Source organism: Sphaeramia orbicularis, chromosome 22 (assembly GCF_902148855.1).
Source record: "Sphaeramia orbicularis chromosome 22, fSphaOr1.1, whole genome shotgun sequence".
NCBI classification, from domain to species: Eukaryota; Metazoa; Chordata; class Actinopteri; order Kurtiformes; family Apogonidae; genus Sphaeramia; species Sphaeramia orbicularis.
The window spans coordinates 23953820-23962732 of NC_043978.1; the positions used below are offsets into that span (position 1 = coordinate 23953820).

The window sequence follows — 8913 nt, forward strand, 5'->3', positions numbered from 1 at the left end:
TTTTTTATTTTCACCTTGAATGACTTCAACACTTCTATTCTGCTATTCACGTTTTTCACAGTGGGCCTTGAACTGACACCAAACAAAAAAAGACACTTGAAAAGGAATTTCTAAAAAACTGAAATGCTAAAGTTGTAATATTTAACACCAGTAGAGGAGCAGCATCCATCTGGCACCTGTTAAAGACTTCATCCAAAGAGGAAGACACAGATAGAAATCAAAAACTTTATTACAAAAATAAGTTACACTCACCTCCATTTTACAGTATAAAACAATTTATTTGCAGGAATGCAAAAAACGTTGTTGGCCACCAACAATAGTTTAAAACTGCTAACATCTTTTTTTTTTTTTCAAAAGGTGGTTGTTATGATTTTTTAATGAGGGAGTTAACTGTATAGAAAACTGGGATTGAATAGCACAGTTTCCTTTTTGCTATACCTGGAAATAGAAATCATTCACTGCAGTATCCCTTCTACCACTATGGGACTATGATCCCTCACCAAATCATAGCAGCTAACGTTAGGCACACATGCTCACTGGCTGGGCAATATGGCAATTCAGTCATCCATCAAGATTAACTTGAAAGTTCTTCTACATAGTTGCTGTCTTGGGAGCTGGGAAGGGATCATTCAAGAGTAACGTGATCTTATGTGATGAAGGATTGGTTGTACATTATTCTGACGTTATTTGAAAATGTATCGTATCCATATAAAAACAAACCCACTGGAATAATACAGTGGCACAAAAAGGGACACTGCAGGGCTTTATTTTTGTTTTTTATTTTTTTAATCAAAGGCAGTTGGATGCCTGTGATGATGAAGCCTTTACAAAAGTAACATTTTATCCGAAAAAACTATACACCAGTAACTACATACTCTGAAGAAGCAAGGCGGCTAATTCAGTTCAAAATAGGATAAAAGCAGGGCTTGTTCAGACTCATCATATGAGATTGTTTTGCATGCCCAGTTTGACTGTTTGCAGTGTCAGAGCTGCAGCTAAAATGACTATATTACATTAAGTACATCGTTTATGCGCTGCAGCTCTTGTGCATATTTTGTATGAAAACAAGCCCTGCTTTCATCAATATAGTTTCCCTATTTACAGTACAGGCCGGGTAGTTTAGTCCTCTGTACTGAGGTAGTCAACCAACCCTTTAAAGACAAGTTCTGAAAAGAACCACTTTCCTGGAATGCCTGACTTATCCATGCCAGGTGGGTACACCCTAAAAACCTGCAAATGTTCTCTTTCAAACATCCAGATCAAACGATTAAGATTAAACATGGATATTCCGACAATAAAAATTGCGATTAGCACAAACATATACATAGCATCAAGCTCCTTTGAGCCACTTCAAACCTAAGAAACTTAAAAAGTGCAAATTCATTAATAATTATTTAAAAAATGGCATGTTCAGGGACAGGGAAGGGGGAGATTGTTAGGGCAATACATAGAGCCCTGTATATCAGGGCTGAGTAAAAGGGCTCAGGGCAAAAGAGGCTGTGGCGAGTATTCAAAATCCTGTCATTTTTTTTAAGGTGGCAGTTTCAGACAAAATTAAAATAAAATAATATATTAAAAAAAAATACGGGGAGGGAAGATGCTTCTTCTGTAAGGCTGGAATATCATTGGAGCTTTTTTGTCATGCTCTTTTTTTTGTGTCAACATCCATTGCAGCTTACGGTGTAACCCCACACATCAAGTCAGTATCCGCTGAGACAGGTCAGGACCGTCCTCGGCCCCGCTTCCCTGCTGGATCAATGACAAGAGATGCATTTTAGTACAGTCAACTCATTATCCAGTTGTTTTTCTCTCTTGCAAATGTGAAATATGTTGCGATTAGGGATGATTTTTACTGGTGACTAATACAATCACCATTTCTTCCATTAATCAATGACTTAGTGACAATAAATCGTCAATAAATGGTGAAAAATGTTGACTAGTGTTTCCAAAAGCTACTATTGTCTTCATATACAGTTAACTGTCATTGGACTAAAAATATTTAACTTGGAATCAGAGAATTTAAACTTATTTTTCCTCATTAAGATCATCACAATGGTTGAAACTTAATTAAATGGTTGAAAAATATTGGATTCACTCCTGCAGATCCATCTGTGATCAACCTTAATATGCATGTGAAAATCCCAAATGGTATTTCAGAGTTAGTACCCGTCATTGATCAATCAGCAACTGTTTAACAGATACGGTCAGTGTGAAATTAAACTTTACAGTTCACATCCACTTTCATTTGTGCCTCTACTATATCAACTATACCATGCAAATGTCTAAGGAAACCAGAGAGAATGTGACATGTGTGTGAACAGTTATCATCTATGAAGATACAATTACCACATTACCCCTTAATTACCTTCAAAATCGGACAAATTCTCTCTGCATTATGCATTTACCTCTGCTTGTTCCAGGGCCTCCTCGCTGGGAGAATCCCATTCGGCCCCTCGGTGTGACAACACCGCGGCCTCTGGTCTGACTGGTGCTGCCGCGGATTCCTCCCCTGGCTCCTCGGCCTCTCCCAGAGCCCTGGAAGTCTTCGTAGCCGTAGTATGGGTCGTCGTAGCCACCCCGGTAGTTGTGGTAATCATATCCATAGTAATCATAATAGTCTTCATAGCCGTAATAATCGGGTGGGTAAGAATAGCCTCCCCGTCCACCTCGTCCTCTGCCTCTTGTGGGTGGTGGCATGTGGGGAGGCCCATAATAGTAGTATTCATCATACCTGAGACACAACGACACAGATTCAGTATCAACATATTCTGCTTTACATCAACATTTACATTTTTTCATCTGTCCAATAGGGTAAGAAGGCTGTGTTTCATCACTTACATTTGTGTTTTAGCAGCCTGTCTCTGGGCTTTGCGTTCTTTCCTCTTCTGGTCAGGGGGCTTGGCGAAGACAATTTCAATGTGCTCTCCCTCAAGGTCTTTTCCATTGAGATCAGCCAAAGCCTGTGAAATTGATCAAGATTAAAATATTCAATTCTGGATTCCCTGCACTGATAAACTTAAGCACACATTCAAGAGAAATATTTTTATTCTTCTGTACCTTCACAGCACCATCTCGTTCTTCAAAGTGGATGAAGGCGTAGTCTTTCAATTTTTTCACCCGTTCCAGTTTGCCAAACTGACTAAAGGCCTTTTCAAGTATCTCCTCCGTAACAGTGCTTGCCAAGTTCCTCACAAACAGCACCTTAACCTGGAAATGAAAAATATAGAAAGACAGTTGCATTTGAAAAAAAAAAAAAAACAACTTCAGGTGAGAAGACGATGCTTGCCTTATGCTATATTATATACCATTATGTAAATGCTACCCAATAAAACTGGACTAGAGATGCAACAATCATTTCTTTCAGTGGGCTGAATAGTGTTTCTCATTTTTATCTTCCAACTGTGCACCACGATACATATTACAGCAACTTCTTTTAACAAACGTGCATTTCATGTTTTTTTCATAATGAAATATTAGGATCCTGTTGCAAATAAAAGTTCATGTTCCCCAACTGCCCTTTAACTTTCTCTAATACATACATTTAAAAAAAAAAAAAGGAATGATAATCACTGCAACCTGTAGATGACCTATATCTTTAAGCCTTACCTTGGCCATCACCTCTGGGTCAGGGTCTTCAATGGGATCAGCCCACTCCACTGTGACAACATTTCCCCACACCTTCACCTTCCCACTCATCAGCCTGCGGCGGGCCTGGGCTGCTGTCTTGTGGTCCTCATACTCCAGGAAGCAAAAGCCTCGGTTCTTCTTCTTGTCGTCTGGCTGGTGGTACAATATGACATCATTTAGACCCTCTGCAGGAAAAAGAAAAAGAACAAAACAGGAGGTGGTTAACTTATTTCAACAAATCATGCTTAAAGGCACAGACCAACCAATCAACTACCACCTGTATTTCAACAAAGAGCTGCATAACATCAAACTTTACTGAAATTGTTTGATAATTTCTTCAGCATGGTTTACTGTTACAATGAGATGTGTTGTATAAATATCTCATGTCATAACATTGTATACGTGTCCAATCAGATCTTAGCGGTAAGCTCTCACAGTAACATAAGTCACTCCAGCATAGTAATGAGGTCATCATTTGGACACAAACATTACATGTTTTAAGAAATCATTCCTGTCATGCCTTTAGATGGGTCTAGTATCACAAATCTTTAATGCAAGGCTATTGACATAAGTAGTTTAAGATTTAATTGCATTTGGAAATCTAAAGAATCCATTTCTAAAAACATTTTTGAATGAAATGTCAAATGACGCTGCCTACTCACCTGTGACTTTTGCAAATTCTTCAACAATTTGCTCTTTTGTTTTACTCTTAGGGATGGAGCCAACAAACAGTCTATTATTGGCCACAGAGATGCACACGCCGATGTGTTTACCCGGTCGAATTTCATTGTTGTTGCACTGCAGAAGAATGGAGGATAGTGTAAGCAGGAGACAAAAAAAGGCAGCAGAGTCAACTAAATGGATGCCAGGCTGCACAGATGTCATTAACATGGTAATGTTGACATGTATGTTTTAAGTAAAATAAATGATACATTTAACGTCTTGTATTCTTGACTACGTCTTTGTGGTTACAACTGCAGTACAGAGAACATACCAATTTGACAGCTTGCTGTGCAGCTTCTTTAGTGCAGAAAGTGACAAAGGCGTAGCCTCTGTTCAGGCCACTGAGAGGATCCATCATCAGGCGCAAGTCCCAGATGGGTCCAGCTTTCTCAAACAGTGGAACCAGTTCATCCTCAAAGAGGTCTCTGGGGATTTTGCCTACAAATATCTGCCAGGTTGAGAAATAAAATGTTATCATGTAAGAAAATAATTTGAGCAAGAGTTTAAATAAGAGATTGACAGCATTTAAGTTAAGGCATCCAGTCAGCTCTTAGCGGTAAGCTATCATTGTAACCATGGTTACTACAGAAGAAAAAGAGTTTCATCATTTGGACACCATATGAATGTACTCGATGCTGGTTTAATTCATGTGGATGAGCTAGAGAGAGTGAAACCTCTCAATAACAAACTGGAAATGGCATAAATTAATAGCTATATTGGACCATCACTCACACTGCCCTGCTTACCTCTGTACCAATAGTGGGCTGTGCCCCAGAATGGGCAGACTCCGGTGGGGGACCACCATACTTCCGCTGGCCTGTTGTCACATCAAGTGTGTAGCCAGTCCTGTCCAGCAAAGCCTGAAATATGGAAAAAAAAAAGATTCTGAGTCCAGAGTCAGATCAAATAACTTAGTCTAAGTAAAAATTCACAGTAAAGGATGTAAACTGTAACATTAATCGCACATGTTCTAGTATAAAAATAAGTTTTAGCATCACTGTTAAACAATGGATTAGTTCTCACTTTGATTTTGGCTTCATCTGGTCCTTTATTAGTGTCTGACACTTTGGTCCCTTGTTTCTCTCTCTGTCTGTACGTCTTCATCACGCCACAAAGAAAGGCACTTTTGTTCTAAATGAAAGAGAAAAAAATTATGGAAAATTAAACAACCTCATCAGTACAACACCTCAATTTTACTTTGACTGTAAAGTCTGAGCAGTTACACAAGTCAGTTAAAAGTCTTTCTTAGATAGGACAAGAAATTGCTAAAAGCTATTGTGTAACAAAAAAAAAAAATTATAAATTGCAACATGCAGGGTATAACCATTCACTCCGTGAAAAGTTGTCATGCAACATCCAAGTTGATTTAAATAGTATAAAAAGTTATCAAGTTCATACCTGAACATGTGAGAGGTCGCTATCCTTAAATTGCAACAGGACTTGCAGAGCACCTTCCTCGTTGAATTCTTTCAGAGCTTCAATCGCTCGGTCATCTAAGTCACTGTGTGACACCAAACCTATTGAAAAGGACAAATCACACACAGAAGAGATGAACTACTAACAGGAAGACAAAGAATACTTTCATATTTCATGCAGAGACATTACAATACTACTGAATTCATTGGGAAGAAGCATCTGCATGCAAGTTACATTGCATAAAAATATTTATGTAACTGAGGTATCAAGAGCAATTACTACAATTAGAAGTGAGGGGTGGGACAGGCCTAAACTAATTAGGCTGTAGTCATTAGACATGCTGGACTTTATTCTACAACCAGCAGGTTTGTGCAGAACTAATCACAACAGATGTGAAAGTGCAACTCGATATGCCAGTGGCCCTCTGTACTGTGGCTGGGAGTTTCTAATGAGCCAGTCTGCATTCTCCTCTATGAAGGGGCCGTCACCTGTCCCATGCAGCCACACACCAGACAGCTGCTGCCATTGTTTCTGCCTCACTCCCATCTGGCTGAAAAGGCCAGACCAGTACTTTTTTAGATCTGACTGACCAAAATGAGTCCTAAAATGACCTCGAAGATTTGTACTGACTCTCCCCTACAGGAACTTCAAAAGGAAATCCCCAAAAGCAAGAGATATTTTAACTGCTTCTAAATGAACATATTTGCAAAAGTTCTTTCCTCATTAATTATGGGATGCAAATTAATTTAATGAATGGGGAGAGTGGACAGGCTCACCAAGACACTCCCAGGGAGAGGAAAATTCACTCGCCCTGACACCAGACTTCATGCAACCACAGTGGGAATGCAAATGCTGCAGTCATTTACACATTTTCACACTAGTAATGTGTAATTTAATATTTTGAAGCACTGCAGTACCCATTTTGGAAGGAAACCACAAAAAGTTGCTTCAGGAACCCAATTCCCCCATTCAAAAAGGTGATAAAATGACAATACATGCAAAAGAATTGATAAACAAAAATTTGCATATTTTAATATGCAAGTGTATTCACTGTGCCTTACCTGCTATGTAAATTTCATCTAGTTTTTCAGCAACTTTCTGTGGTAAACCAGCTTCTAATAAAGTCTGGAAGTGCTCAGAATGGGTAACTGCAGCAGAGGTGTCCATTGGTTCTTCTGGACCATTTCCATTAATATGTTCTGTGGCCATGTCTCCAGAAATCTGTGTAAATGCAATGAGCCAAATTAATCCTGGGTCAAGGGCAAGACTGGGGATGTGTTCAGGAGAGTGTAAAGTCTCAGACTCAACAGGCAAAATGGTTTAATTTGTTAGCAAAAACTGGTGTGACCATTTATGATTTAGAGCTGAGTGCAACTGTCAAACTCTACAGTGCAAATTTTAATTCATGTTTTGGATGTCACCTCATGTAAAACAAGTTTGGATATTTAGTATTTAACAGTCTGGAGACTTTTCACTATCCGGACTCAACACTTGTAGCTCTCAGCCTGCATGAGGCAGAAGCCCCAAAAACCTATATATGGGCAGTTGACAAAGAAATTATCACATTATGCACAGGCCAGACAATGCACATACCAAATCCCATCAATATACAGGCATCGCGTAAAAGTAAAACTTAAGACTATTCAGCTTGCGTCCTAGTGACAAACTTTTCCTTTCACAGTAAGAGGTTTCTGTAAATGGAGGCAAATTCACTTGCTAATGCTATACCTCTTGGTCGCTGCTGGTGCAGAAGCCTTGTCTGCTTTGGTCGCTAAATTACATGTTAGCTTACCTTCTCACTGCTGACTTCAGCACAGGCTAGATAGCTGATACACGTGTTCCATCTGAGAGTGAGCCCCGGTTTCCGGTGGCTGACCAGTGAGCAACTATGCACCCTTTAGCATTCTGTTTACTGACGCTTTGACAGCATAACTTATGACACTAAGGCAACCAGTTATCACTACATGACCAACGACCCTCAGTATCACTCTCCACTTGTCTGTATAGACTTGGTCTGAGACATTTCTTGTGCAAAGCAGCTCTAACTCTTCTCTATTCACGTTACTGTATCCGGCAGCGCTGGCCTCAGCAAATTGTGGAGGGCAGTCTTTGTTTTGGCCTATCGTTAACTTAGCCAATGTTACCTTTGGCTAATATTAGCGTCTACATATAATGCTACCAATACCTTAAAATGTCAGCTAATCGATCACATCCATTTCGAAAGCACGTGCTTTCTCTTTGCTTGAAAACATTTCTATATCGATGCAACTCTTGTGATCAAACTAAAACATTAGTCTTTTATTTTGAATCTGCAATGTCTTCAACTTTATCCGGTATAAACTTTGCTTTTTAAATAACGTTAAATTTAACGTTGGAATTAGCGGGTATGGACAGACCCGCACACGTTGAGGCTAGCGTTAGCTAGCTAACGGGCTAGTTCGGAAGGCTACAGCAATAAGCAATCAAGCTAACTGGGGACCTTCATCGATACAATAACATGACACGCTAACGTACATTTTCTATGACTGCACCTGTAGTCAGTATTCTACTGAAATAAAAACGAGTAAGTGCGTATATTTGTAAGGTTGAATTGCCAGACTTTCTAATGATAACAGGCTTTTGCCAGCGAGCTACTGTTAGCATACAATGACAATGAGCTTGTCAATTCCATGATCTGTCAAAATAGGCTAGCTTAAGCTAGCATGCTAATTCGAACGGAATTTCAGTGAGGCCATTGTTACAACGTCATTTGTCGCTGTGGACTAAATCAATAGCCAAAGTATGGCTTTAAATTTTAATTAGAGTAAAAGAGGCCTTGAAAGCTAGAGGTTTAGCCTGCTAGATGCGTGGTTTGTCAACGTGCCGCCACATAGGAAGAGTCCATTTTCAAAAAGCCGGTCTGGAGAACTCGTTCCCAACCACCACCAGTTTCCACATTGTTTGAAACAGCACCGCACGATTCAGTCTTTTTAGCAATCAATTAAGTAACAATCACGTGACCAATTAGTAGCATTCGCCCTACCTGCCGCTGGATCACCAACGTGTATGGTGTTGATTATTTAGGAAGATAAATGTGATATTTAAAAGACAGAAAAAGTGTAAAACTCCCGGCACTGGTCCGGCTTCAGTCATTCACTCTTGATGATG

At 39.5% G+C, this 8913-nt stretch overlaps 1 pseudogene; it reads right to left on the reverse strand.

Moving 5' to 3' along the window:
* Positions 1-211: 211 nt before the first annotated feature.
* On the reverse strand, positions 212-8913 carry LOC115413616 (heterogeneous nuclear ribonucleoprotein Q-like; annotated as a pseudogene).